At 44.4% G+C, this 14,267-nt stretch overlaps 1 protein-coding gene across 4 annotated transcripts in view; it reads left to right on the top strand.

Moving 5' to 3' along the window:
* Lpin (phosphatidate phosphatase LPIN) overlaps positions 1–14,267 on the top strand; it is a 108,543-nt gene that overhangs the window by 28,104 nt on the left and 66,172 nt on the right. Inside the window, exon 1 of one of the 4 annotated variants that reach the window (XM_071584843.1) lies at positions 11,106–11,307. The exons of 2 other annotated variants lie outside the window; for them this stretch is intronic. The gene's annotated coding sequence lies outside the window, so the exon portion shown is untranslated. Of the gene's footprint in view, positions 1–11,105; positions 11,326–14,267 lie in introns of those variants that run through there. One more of the 4 variants, XM_071584842.1, reaches the window with a different exon arrangement.

Here is a 14,267-nt window from a genome sequence, read left to right as displayed (position 1 = left end):
AATTAGTTGGAATAGGAACGTGGAATGTTTGGACAATGATGAGGACAGGGAAACTGGAGAATATTAAGCGGGAGATTGAATGAGGAAATATAGATATTTTAGGTCTATGCGAGGTGAGATGGAAGGATAGCGGGGATTGCTGGAGTGATAGTTATAGAATAATATACTGCGGCGGGGACGAGGGGTTGCCATAGTATTAAATAAAGAGGTAGGAAGAAGCGTAGTCAACATAGAGCAGGTAACGGATAGAATACTACTAGTAGAGATAAAAACAGAACCGACGAACTTAGTTATTATTCAGGTATACATGCCACCGAGCAACCATAAGGAAGAAGAGGTCGATAGGATATACGATCAGTTAGACGACATAATCGCGTGTGTTCCTGCAGGGAAACATTTGATAGTGATGGGGGATTGGAATGCGACGGTAAGCGAAGGAAGAGATGGTGATGAGGTTGGGGACTACGGTTTAGGCACGAGGAATGACCGCGGGGAGAAAGCAGTTGAGTTCTGCAGGAGACAAGGGTTAGTCATCACCAACACTTGGTTTTGACACCACAAAAGACGCAGGTATACATGGAAAATGCCAGGTGACTCAGAAATGTATCAGCTAGATAATATTCTGGTTAGACGCAGGTTAAGGAACAGTGTGATAAATTCACACAGCTTCCCGGGAGCGGATGCGGACTCTGACCACAATTTAGTAGTTATGTAGCGTCCGTTTCAAAAAGATAAGGCAGGGGCGGCGGGTTAGAAAATGGAATGTGGAGGCCTTAAATGGTTTGAAAAGGAAGGAGTACCAACAGGCTGTAGAGGAAATCATGGAGGATGGTAAAGAGCTAAGTAATATCGTAGAAAAATGGGAAAGTATCAAGAAAGGGTTGTCTAAAGCCACAAAAGACACTATTGGAATCGTTTACGCTAAAAGGACTAGGAAACCATGGATCTCGGATGAGATGATTACCAATATGGATGAGCGGAGAATATGGAAGAATGTAAATATAGAGTTAGGCAAAATGAAGTACAAAGAATTAAACAATAAATTGAGGCGGGTAACAAATAAAGAAAAAGAAGCATGGTGGAAGACGCAGTGCGAGGATATGGAAAGCCTACAGAGGAAGGGTGAAATCGGTGCGCTGCACAGCAAAGTTAAATCTTTATCGGGAAGTAAGAAAGGGAGATCTATCCTAACAATTAGAGATAAGGCAGGTAAGGTAATAGTTGGCACAGGAAAGATCAATGAGAGATGGAAGGAATATGTAGAGTTTGTCGAGAAGAAGGAAGATCATTGGCATAACAGTTGAACGGGATGGGAGATAATATGGCGCCCTGAGGAACGCCACAGTTTATCTGTTTTCCGACTGACATTGCTCCATTTTCGACGACATGAATTGTTCGTGAAGCGAGAAAGCTTTTACAGATTTTAATGAAGTGTATCGGTACCCCTTTAGACGAATTAACTTTAGCAATAATCCATCATGCCAGACTTGGTCGAATGCCTCGGCCACATCCAGGAACAACACAGCAGTATGTTGGTTGTTCTGCATCCCGTGGGTTATATACTCTGCAAGTCTAAGGATTTGCAGAGATGTGGAATGTCCCTCCCTGAATCCCATTTCCTCATGACGTAGTACATTTTTAGTGCTCAAGAAAAGGCCTAGACGGGCTTTCAAAATTAATTCGAAGACTTGAGAGATAGAGGAAAGTAAAGACATAGGTCTGCGGTTTAGGGGGATGGTCGGGTCTTTGCCAGGCTTGCTTAATATGCAATGTTTTTCTACTTTCCAGGATTCTGGGAAATAACAAGCGGAAAGGCAGTTATTAGATAGGCCCAGTAAATGTCTAACGGCCACGAGCGGCGCGTTTTTCAGGTGCCTGTTAGTAATATTATCCATAGCCGGGGCTTTTATCGGGTTTAGATAATTGATAATCATTCTTAGCTCCGTCTCAGTGACTTGCTGGAACGGTGGATTCGGAAGAAAACTAAGACTACTGGCAGCAGCCTCCGCGTCATCGTCCTCGTCCGTTTTAGGCCAGTCATCTCGTAGCGTCATGGTCCCCTGGAAGGCGTCAGCCAGGATTTCCGCCTTGTCCCTAGCATCGTGGTATAGAATATTGTTTTGCCTTATGGGCCGGTTTGTGCGGCCTTTCTTGGTCAGTTGCCTGGCAACCTTCCAGAGAGAACTGTCCTCGAAAGAAAGGTTGTTGATTGTGTCTCTCCACTGTTCGCTAAACCGACTTTTGATTTCTCGCTTGACGCAGGACGCAAAGGAGTTATAACGCCGTTTATAGACATTATTCCTTGTTCTCGCCCATTGTCTGCGAGTCTTGTTGCGCTGTTTAATGAGCTCCGCGATGTCATCGGGAAGGGCGTTGGAGTGGGGGGGGGAGGGAGGTTTGCTGTATGGGAGTGCGTGCGCATTCTGCATTGTTTCCGTAATTGTTTGGACATGTTCATCAATGTCCTGGGGTTCAGTGGAGTGTGGGATTGGAATATCGGAGAAGACATCGTGGGAAAGGTTGACGAACTGTTTCCAGTAGGTCTTGGTAAGAGAGGAAGAGGTTAGCTCATAGGGTATGGTCGCTATGTTGGTATTGATCGGATAATGATCGCTGGAGAGGTCCCTGAGAACCGAAGGAGTGGTGATGATCGGCGAATTTTTAGCAAGGCAGAAATCAAGGATATCCTGCCCTCCACTGGCGTCAATGTGCGTTTCCGATAACGGCGCTTCGATGTCTACCATGATGGGATTCACGATTTTATGTAAACGCCGGCCATTAGTATTAGCGGCTCGGCACCCCCATTCCGCGTGTTTTGAGTTCCAATCGCCGATGGCTATGACGCGTCCGTCATTCGGGAATTTCGTCAGAAGAGATAGTGTTACCAGTAGGTTGGTAAACAGAATAGATGTCGAGTTCACCTATGGGTGTTGGGAGTCGTATTCCAACATATTCGATTGTACTAAGGGCGTGCGCTTTCAGTGCCTTGTGTTTGATAGAGGATTTTACTTCGATGAGCACGCCACCGCCGCGGGCGGTGACGCGGTCACGCCGATACGTCCTATAACTGGGCAGTTCTAGTGTATGATTTGTTTTAGATGCGTCTCCTGAAGGACGACTACATCAAAATTACCAGAGCTTATTAGATTTTTAAATTCCCGCTGGCGGCCGAGTATGCCGTTGCAATTCCAACTGAGGAGACATATGTTGCGGAGTTTAGTAGTCATTAAGCTCGTGCAACTCGCATAATTGCTGGAGCATCAAGATCTTTTTCTCCGTTTTTGTCTTTAAGAGACAAAGCTGTGTGTGTATGGACATGAAATATCCAAACAGTGATTGTTCTCCGTGTGTGGGAAGAGAAGGGGTTGGGTTTGGTAGGTGATAAGAAGAAGAGGTTTGTGGAATAGAGCCGCCGGGCTGAAGGGGGTGAACAGCATGAGGTGGAGGGATTTTATGAGGAGGTAAGGAGGGAAATTGGTTTCTGGCGCTTAAAGGTGTTTGGTCCTGCACGGGACCTTGGGCTCGGGACCTGCCCAGGCATTCGCTACAGGAGCCGGGGCAGGGTTGTAAGTTTTCCCTTGGGCTGATCCTCGGGAATTTGTAACGCGTTTCTCTCTCGCCAACCTACGTTGGTTTTCCCATTTGTAAACGGGACAATTGGTTGGATGGTCCCATTGCACAATTAACGCACCTCGCGGGCGTAGTGCGGTCTTTTTTCTCGCATTCGGCAGTTAGATGCGCACCGGCGCACTTAACACAACGCGGCCGAATTTGCTCCAAGTTTTGCTCCAAAATGGTACGATAGCACCGATACACTTCGAAAAGAAGTCGTTTTCCGACCTAATGTAATTTTATGGTGTAGGTTTGGGTAACCCTAGCGTGGGGACCCACAGGATTCCCCAGTAAGTGCAATGCATCCTTGAGTGCTTTACTGGATTGCCGAAATTAGGCGACCTTAAAGTGTGAGAGGCGTAGAGCGCCAACCAGGAGTGAGTAAGTGGAGCTCAATTAACGACTCCTCCCAAATGCCTTGAAGCCTTAGTGGTAATGCTATCTATCACCTGATTCTCCAACTTGATGTCTTCTCTATCGTACGTGCTATTTGTCTGATACGAAGCTTAAGAAGGGCGGACGTCGATCTGTCTCTGTCTCGTTGCCTGCTGTGTCTGTCTCGCTGTATCTATCTATCGCTGTCTGAGGGCCTCTGTGTGTGTATATATATGCATGCATGCATATATATATATATATTTATATATATGTATAGATATAATTAATATATATTATTAATTATTAGGTAATCTACTGGTTAAGGTAGGTTTTTGGATGGACACAGCTACTAAATAAAGCATTTTGTGATTCCCTCCCAAAACAAAAAAATCCAGCATCCTACTCTACATCAGGTCCCTCTTCATCTCTGAGTACTTTCTTCCTTCCTTCATCCCGTCCAACATCCCTAGCCTGTTCCTTCCCTAGCCTCGTTTACCTAACCTCCCCTCTATGACAGTCTTCAACATCCCACTGCCGGTCAATACCCCCTTCATCCACTTTTCCTGCATCCATAGGATTGCTCCCAACAAACCCCTCTCTTCGCCCACCATACCAAGTACTTCCTCATTTGTTTTCTTCTCGGTCCATTTCACTTTCTCCATTCTTCTCCACACCCACATTTCAAAAGCCTCCAATCTACGTCTATCCTCCTGCGTCAATGACCACGTTTCCGTGCCGTACAGAGCTATGCCCCATATCAAAGTTTTTACGAGTATTTCATTACTCAACGTCCCTGTCATCAAATCCCTCCTCCTTGAGAAAGCCTCTTTGCCTAGCGCAATTCTTCTCCTAACGTCCCTACTACTTTGACCGTCTTGGTCCAAAACACTACCAACGTAAGTAAACTGTTCTACCTGCTCTAGTTTTTGCCCTCCTATTTTAATGTCTAGCTTAGCCTTTTTCTTTCTAGAAAATCGCACAACCTTTGTTTTATTAATTTTGATCCTCATCCCATACCTGTCGCACTGAATTTCCAATTCACTCAGCAATGCTTGCAGCCCCTTGGCTGACTGACAAACTAAAGCTTGGTCATCAGCAAACCTAACTGATTTTACGAATTCCCCGCCCACTTTCATTCCTACCTCGAGTTCTTCCCATGCCTCTTTGATCATTTCCTCTGCATACAGGTTGAACAGCAACGGCGATAATGGGCAACCCTGCCTTACACCTCTTCCTAACACTGCCCAACCAGACTCCCCGTTTCCCACTCACACCTGAGTAGTCTTAGACATGTAAAGGTTGCGGATTAGCCTCCTTTCCCTTCAATCTATTCCTATTTTCTACAATACACTCATTTGTTTTTCCCAATTCACTCTATCAAACGCTTTTTCGAAATCTACGAAACAGGCAAATACCTCCTGGTTGTATTCTACATTCCTCTCGATTAATAATATCAGTACTGCAATGGCATCACACGTACCTCTCCCCTTCCTAAACCCAAACTGATCATCCCCCTAAGTAATCATTTTTAGGCCTTATTTAGTTTCATCTCCCTTAATGCCCTTTCTATCTCATTGTCTAGTATGCCTGGACCTAAGCTGTCTTCCTCTACGTAATATTCTTTTTGAATGTCTAACTTTGTTGGTCTAAGTTCTTCACTATACAGTTCTTCTATATACTCCTTATATCTTTTGGATCTTTACTGCGCCCTTCCTCTGCAGACTTTCCATATCCTCTCACTGCGTCTTCCACCATGCTTCTTTTGCTTTATTTGTAGCCCGCCGCTGTTTATTGTTTAATTCTTTGTACTTCGCTTTGCCTAACTCTGCATTTACTTTCTTCCATTTTCTCCTCTCATCCATCTTTGTAATTATCTCATCCGTGATCCATGGTTTCCTAGTCCTTTTAGCGTTAACGGTTCCGATAGTGTCTTTTGCGGCTTTAGGCAACCCTTTCTTGAAACTCCCATTTTTCTTCGATAGTACTTAGTATAGTACTGGCCGCCCCTGCCTTATCTTTTTGAAACGGACGCTACATTTCATAACAACTAAATTGGGGTCAGTGCCCGCATCCGCTCCCGGGAAGCTGTGCGAATGTATCACACTGTTCCTAAACCTGTGACTAACCAGAATATAATCTAGCTGATATCTTTCTGAGTCACCTGGCATTTTCCATGTATACCTGCATCTTTTGTGGTGTCTAAACCAAGTGTTGGTGATGACTAAGCCCTGTCTCCTGTAGAACTCAACTACTTTCTCCTCGCAGTCATTCCTCGTGCCTAAACCGTAGTTCCCCACCTCATCACCATCTCTTCCTGCGCCTACCGTCGCGTTCCAATCCCCCATCATGATCAAATGTTTCTCTGCAGGAACACACGCGTTTATGTCCTCTAATCGATCGTATATCCCATCGACCTCCTCCACCGTATGGTTGCTCGGTGGCATGCATACCTGAATAATACCCAAGTTGGTCGGTTCTGCTTTTGTCTCGACTAGTAATATTCTATCCGTTACCTGTTCTATGGTTGCTACGCTTCTTCCTAACTTTTTATTCAAAACAATGGCAACCCCTCGTTGGCTCTCTTCCCCGCCGCTGTATATGATTCTATACCTGTCACTCCAGTAATCCCCGCTATCTTTCCATCTCACCTCGCATAGACCTAAAATATCTATACTTCCATTTTCCATCCCTCGCTTAATATTCTCCAGTTTCCCTGTCCTCATCATTGTCCTAACATTCCACGTTCCTATTCTGACTGACTTGGTCTTCTTCTCCTGCGTCTTCTGTCCTGCTGCTGCCGGTTTTCCCTTACAAGGGTTTCGTGGGATGACGACCGCGGAACCCGAACTGGTCATCCCCTAAGTAATCATTTGCCCTACTCTCTATCTCTTTGTTTATGATCCTGAGAACAACTTTAGCTGCGTGGGATATCAAACTTATTTTTTGTAGTCCTCACAATATATATATATTTATATTACATATATATATATCATATATATATATATTATGTATTAATATAGTATATGTACATACATGCATACATATTTTAGTTCTGTCCTTCCCTTCCTTGAGAAAGGTGGCGTGGACCACCGAAAATTCGAAACTTCATATACATTATATATATATATATATATATATATATATATATATATATATAATATATAATATATATATGTATATATATATATATATATATATATATATATATATATATATATATATATATATATATATATATATATATACACGCGCATATGTATGTATATATACTATTCCGAACTGGTCGTGCGAGTGGGTGTGAAGTCGACCTTCCGAGCGTTGTCATTTAGGAGTCCACGCCTGCGTGTGTGTAATAGACTCTTAATTGTCAGTCAGACATTTATCCGTTAACCGGAAGCGTAGTGGTTGTTGGGAGTAAGTAATCCGAGTCCCAGTGCTGAGTCTGCAAGTCAAAGACACGGAAAAAGAAGTGCGATGAAGTGAGACGACGATGCCGAATTCACCTATTTTACGTCCCTTTGGCTATTTCATTTGCTTGTCATGTCTCGTTTGGTTGATTCTTATTAATGTATTTTGCACTATTATGAACGATGGAAACCAATTTCAGGCTTTTATTCGCAGAACCTGAGCATTAATGAAAATGGTGGGCCGCGTTAGCCTGAGAAGAACCTCAACTTCCATGAAAATCGATTTTCAGTATTTTAACTTGACATTTAATTTTTATATATTGTCTTCAATTCTGCGTGGTTGGAAGCGAGTCGTGATTTGCGGCTCAAATGTTATCGCCGGGGAGACCATTGTAGATTCCACCGCAAGTAAGCAACTGCTCATTTCATTTCTCTCATTAGTGATAAACTAGTAGAGTAGGTTATTTAGGCGCCGACCATTTCTTAATGATAGTTTTTATCGGTTTCAGGCGTTATCCATCTAACTAATATTATTTCTGCGCCAGGAAATACCACCGCCAGCATCACATTGGGAACATGAATACCAGAGGAATGAATGCTCTGTCATGACCAAACGAGGAATCTTGGCGTGGAAAGTCCAGGTTTGAACTGCGGGGCTTGTTCAGGAAGCACCCGTCATAGATATTACTCCGGGCGTGTCGAAACTGATTTCAACACTTCGTTATCGTATGCTATATCCATCCATTTTGTTTAAACCATCGTGAAACTATTTGATATTTCGAGCCCGCTTCCTCAGGACCCCGTTGTTATACTCTTCAATGTTTTCTTCAATTTTCAGTCTCTTAAACTGCTTACTTTGAGCATATTCATGTGAAATGGAAGAAGGGACCATTTGGTCTCAATTTCGCCCAAATGAAGACCTCTATCTAGCTATATATCTAACTAATATTATTTCTGCGCTAGGAAATACCACCGCCAGCATCATAGTATGCCTATACCCCCAGCAAAGTATTCCCGTGCATCTTGTGATTTCTTTCAAGCCAACTGCCAAGTAGTGAAGCACTCTTCTGCATTAGTGCGATGCCTCCATAGTTTTACCTTCGATGCCAAGCCATCATTTAGCTTTTGGCATTGAAAAGTATACTTCAACTTTTATTTCATAGCTGTTCATCACTTGGAGTAACCGCGATTATTTTCTTCCCTTGAGAGGGATATGCGAGCCTCGTAGCTTCAGCTGCAACTCCGTAACACTTATCACTCGTAGTTGGCGTTTCCCTCTCCCGCCCGCCTTTTTGTGGCGAGCCATCTCGAGGTCCGACTGTGGTTCCCATCCCCCCCACCCCCCCCGCCGTGTAATTTACATTTACTTCTCGTCCGCCGTGGCGTGCATGTGAAGCGATCCCCATCCGATTGATGCCCGCGAAGGCCCCGTGACCACCATTCGTCGTCGTCGTCACTGGAAACCGAATTAAAAGCTTCCGGTTACGAACGCCACCTTCGGAGGCGTACCGTGATCTGTAAATAAACAAGAGGTCCGCGCCGAAGACGCATTGCGGAGAGGGGAAGGAGGCGGAAGTCGCATTATCCTCGCTCCCTGCCTCCTGCCCCCTCCTCCTCCCACGCTCAAAATGATACCCAATCTCCTCCCATTCGAGACCATTTAGCAAGTGCCCTCCCCACCCCTTTCTCCTCGCCGCCCCCATTTTTTTTAACCCTCTCGCTCCTCTGACGCACCCGTCGCCCCACCGCTCTTCTTCCGTCCCCCGCCCCTCCCTCGCCCTTTTAGAGGCCGTCGAGCCAAGGTCGCCGCGGAAAGGGTGTGCGAGTGGAGCGTAAAAGCGCTCGCGTCTCTCGGACGAGCCTTGGCCTTAGGTATGGCGAGGCGCCCGGCGGGTGACGAACGCCTCGGAAGCGAGCGCGCAGTTGCGCGGGAGTTTGCCGCCGCGGGGTGTTGTTTGGTTGCTGGCCGTGCGTGGGTTTGGGCCGAAGGCGGGGAATGCGAAGGGGTTAGTGGTGGGGAAAAGGCGGGAGAGGTGTGCGTGTGTTTGGAATGTTCGAGTCTGGGATCCAAGGGAAGAGGGGCCCGCCCGCCCGCCCTTTCATCTTGCTCTCAAGTGACTGCCTTCCATCCGATGCCGGCCAAACATGGAAATTTGGCGTCTTCGTCTCGACGACGAGATGAAATCAGGTCGGCCGAATTGCATCCTGCAGTTAGCGTCGACCATTCCGCTGGGCGCGTTCATGCACGCGAGCGGGCAAGGGTTGTGGAGGAGGGTGCGCACATGTAGTGGGGGTGTGGGGTGGCGGATGTGACCCTGACAAATCCCAAATGTGATGGAGATGAGCCCTGCGTTGGATTAGGTTCACTCTTAGAGGCGGCGACGATCGGCCCCTCGACTTCGAGAAGCCCCCCCCCCCCCAAGCGATGATTCCCGAGTGCGGAGGGGACTGTGCCTTCAAAAATGAATCTTCATCCCGGTAATCAAACCCGGCGCCACAGCGTGTAGGAACGGTGCGCTACCTCACCACTAGCATCGCTTCAATTGTTTTGTCTGAAGCGATTTTCAAACTACTATCATGAATCGCTTACGCATTTGATTACGCAATATGAGACAACATGGACGCCTAACGTGTTGGGTTGCGTAATATACTGTCGTCGATCCGGCGGCGAAGGAGGGTGGGTTCATTTCTCGACGTTGACAAGGTCTTCGTTTTCAATGGTATTCGGGCCAAGTGATTATTACGAAGTCAAATTTATTCACTGTCAGGAAATGCGATACGGGGAAGAAGAACGCCACTCAGTCATTCTTTGAAAAAAAGCCCAGCCTCCGTCTTAGCGAGTACTTTTTACATGGTAGCAAGGCCGACGTGGCGTTGTTAGCTTAGAAATTCAATTTACTGTTTTTGTACAAATGGAAATTAATGCGGTGCAAAGATTTCGTATCTCTGTTTATTCAAGTAAGGATTGAGGTTGTGGGCGGATGTGTTGGGTAGCACCGAGGGCATGTGTCGCTTTTTTGTGTATATTGCTTTAATTTTGTGTATTGATTGTGTAAGGGCCTTAAGGGCTCCTGATGAAATACACTCAGTGATAACTATTACTTTGGCCGTCAAATCCAGATAATTATCTCTCTCACTTGTGTTTATTTCTATTAAATCGTTATCATCTCGGCTCATAATTGTCTGATTTGTATCTCACGATCGACTGCGTCGTATCTAATGATTGACTGCGTCGTATTCCCTAAGTGGCCCTGGAGACTTGTGGCCTTGGAAAGGGAAGCAATCTAAGAAAAGATTCGAAAAACAGGAAAATTGGAGTAACTTTTAGGACATTGGCCTTTCAAAAAGGTAGTAGAGTATATTTTTTCAGCATTTTAAAAGTATTTCGAGCAGGATATGGTCTGGAAATTTTTCTATCTTTGTTTATCAAATCCTACCGAAACATGTGGTCAAATTGTTTTAGTTATAACAGTGATAATCCGTGAGAACGGTGCAATTACAATCGTGTTTGCAATGTTCGTGCAAGAGGCATGATACTATTAAAGTAGTAGCTCCCACGATAACACCGGCAGGAGTGCGGGGCCATCTAGCTGCCGTCGTTGGGAGGGGTGTGGGGTGGGGAGGGCGGGGAAGGGGGGGCGGGGAGGCGGATGGTGCTCCTCTTGTTGTCGTCCCACTCGCTCACGCAGTGGCTTTTGGGCAGTGGTCCAGTCGAGTGGGGCACGTGAGGGAGTTCAAGAGTGGCCAAAAATTTTCTTGTCTGGCGGGTCCTAGAGTCGGCGGGGGTTCGTTCGCGAAATATTTTCCTCCTGGCTCTCTCAATACCTTCCTGGCAATTCTATTGTGTGGATCGGCGAGTCCGGTTTGCGCGCTCGGACTTCCGCCTTCGGCGTCTTCGGAGTTCCCTCGACTGGTATGAATGGAGCTTGAGGTGATATAACCTTCCCCCGACTCCCGTCTTCCGGGCCATTCATGCATGATTTCAATCCTTGTGACCGTAGAGTGTATTTTGTTGATGTCGTCGTAGCGTTTTTCTTCGAATGATAGTTTTTTATCTCGTGTGAATTAGGTTGTTGCATTCCATTTGAAGTTTATTTTAGGATTCGTGGTACTCTGAAGTTATTTTGCCTCCTGTGGCAAAATAACTTCAGTCCTCCTAGAAATCTCTTGCCTTATCGCCACATGACGCGATGGAGAATGTTGTGTTCATTTCATTACTCGCCCATTGATTCTTTTGTTCAAACCCTGTGATATCCTTGTTATTCGTGTGAAATCAGGTGGTATGTTAAAGTTTTTATATAAGTGTCCGATTTCCATTCATATGGACAAAAAGAGATTTTTCTATTTACCAGATTATGGCCGAATAATGTTGTTGTAATCCTTCCTAACATTTGAAGAACTTGGGTTCCATCATCTCTGATGCGCGTGGTGCCATCCTCTTTCTCGTTCTTATTCGCTAAAAATATATAATTACTCCATATCATGTATATTTTTCGCAATTTCTTCATAGTTTGAGAATTTCCGTTTTAAATATTAATGGCCTTCGGTATTTAATTTTTCGTGTATTAAGACTTAAGACCCCGAGTGTATCGTATAATATTTAGCGTACGCAATATTTAATTACGAGGAAGTCATGTTTTCCTTATGTTTAATGCGTTAATGCAGCCTTTCGCGCGAATGTACGCCTCGCATAAGAAACGGACTGGGCCGCATAAAAGATGGGGTTGACATTACGTTCTACACGACGCGAAATCAGCGCATTTGGTGCCTTGGGTTTTTTTTAAATGATTAATCTTTATTTGCGTATCACATCTGTGCGTGATTCAAAGGGTAAACAAGGTGGAGGTGCGTACGACCTTGAGGCGTGCCTCAGTGAATCTGAATTTGTGTTCTCACGCGAAAGTTTGTTCAGTGGACTTCTCTCTCTCGTTCTTAAGGAGGCGTCGACGCATCGAATCTCATTGGCGCAAATTCAGTCCCCAACTTCACAATCGCCTCGCCGGGCGTAGGTGCCGGCGGCTTGCGACTCACAAATTCATGATTATGGCATTTTATATCCAGAAAATGCAAGAAGTCTACGCCCTCCTTATATTCGTGCCTGTTTCCGAGGGGGTCTAAAATTTAAACTTAATGGTCCAATATTTTTATCGATTTCATAAATGGGAGTAAGTTTTTATTTTTCAATGTAAAAATGTATTTGTAATTTCATTGACAATGTGTTTGTTCGTTCAGTTTGGAATGCATTCTCAGTGTGGAAAGGAGCTGCCCCCTCTACCTTGATTGATCGACGCCACTTGCCTTTGTTGGGCTTAGTAGTACTGGGTGAACTCTGCCGTCACGTACCAAACTGACCTTCGGGTTGATTGCTGTGTTTATGGTTTTTAAAGGTATTCTCACCGGGTAATTTTTTCGGTGAAATTGATTGGAATCGCTTGGCTTTTTGAATAGAGTCTGAACCTACTCTTTATTTTAGTTCATTTAATTTAGTACCCTTCAAGCTACCACTAGGGTGTTTGGCAGAGGGTGAGTGCACCCCAGGCTTGCAACATACGAGCTTCTAGGAATTCGAAATGTCTTACTCAAAGAGTATTATACAAATAAGTGCTGATTAATTAAATGTGGGCGCAACGTTTATCATTTTTTTTGCTGGGAGATTGAATTATTACAAATGTTAATTGTTTTCCTCTTTTATTCTTCAATCGGCGTTTGGCACTGTTGTGTTCTTTATCATTAATCCTTGAAATACAATGCAAGTGAAATCCTGTTTTCCTATGAAACACTTTCACTTACTCTTCGGAAGTAAATTAAATTTAGCCATGTCAAATTTTTCCCTGCGTCTCAGCTAATTTGCTAAGGCCATTATATATTCTTTGTAACGCTGCTCTCGTGACAACGGTTATATTTTTAATTCAGGATTCGCATGCGCTGCTTGTTTATATTTACTCACGAAAATTATTAGGCTCTCGTGTTACTTAGGAAGGCTGAAGGGATTCATGAACTCAGCCGCGACAAGAGTAATTAGCCCTCACCTCTGCCTCTTTTACGAAATATCTGAGAAGTGATTGGATTAGCTCCAAACGAAGCGATTTCAAATGCCTTGCGTGTGGTGAAGTCAAGGGGGTCGAGCGGGAACCGCGGCGACTGGTTCTCTCGTAATTCTCCCTTGCACTCACTCCCACGATTACCGCACGGTGAGAAATTGGTGCTTTGATTCAGTTCAATTTCCAATTATGTTGATTGGCCAGTGCAGTACTTTCACTTTATGATGTTGTTTCCTCATTCATACCATTTCTCAAAACTAGACCTTTGATCTTTGGACATTTATAAAATCTGAGCATTTTTCCTGTTTCCGGCTCCTGTTTTCAGTTGTATGTTTGTTTTGAGCATTTAATTTAGTATTTTTCACTGCAGTAATCAAATTATTTATTTTATTTTCTCACTTAACCTTGGGAATAGTTGTTAGTAGTTGCACAAATAGTAATTAGTAGTTGCACTCTGTTCGCGAAGTGATTTTATAATACTAAATCAATGAAGTCGTCATGAGACAGATCAAATCATGGTAGAAGTGACCTTGTGAAGTATTGGATACTGTGCTACAGCGTAGATCCATAACTTAAACCAAAGTTACTGCGATTAATCCCTTCTTATAATACTTCAATTATTTCCTTAAAGAATCCAATGATCATTGTCGTTGGCAGTTCCTCTTGCTGAATGAATTATTTTTCAAGTAATTGGCAAAATTAGACTGTCAGAGTTTTTGTCCGAAAGGAAATGCCTCTAATTTTTATTTCCAAAGTCCCTTGGTGATGTTTTTTTTACGATTCCCAGTGCCCGTTTTCAATTTCGGATGTGGTTGGCGAACTTCTTGAGGTT

Source organism: Hetaerina americana, unplaced genomic scaffold (assembly GCF_022747635.1).
Source record: "Hetaerina americana unplaced genomic scaffold, ioHetAmer1.1.p SCAF_2, whole genome shotgun sequence".
NCBI lineage: Eukaryota > Metazoa > Arthropoda > Insecta > Odonata > Calopterygidae > Hetaerina > Hetaerina americana.
The sequence above is the reverse complement of the archived record's forward strand: the minus strand, read 5'-3'. Positions and strand labels throughout refer to the sequence as shown.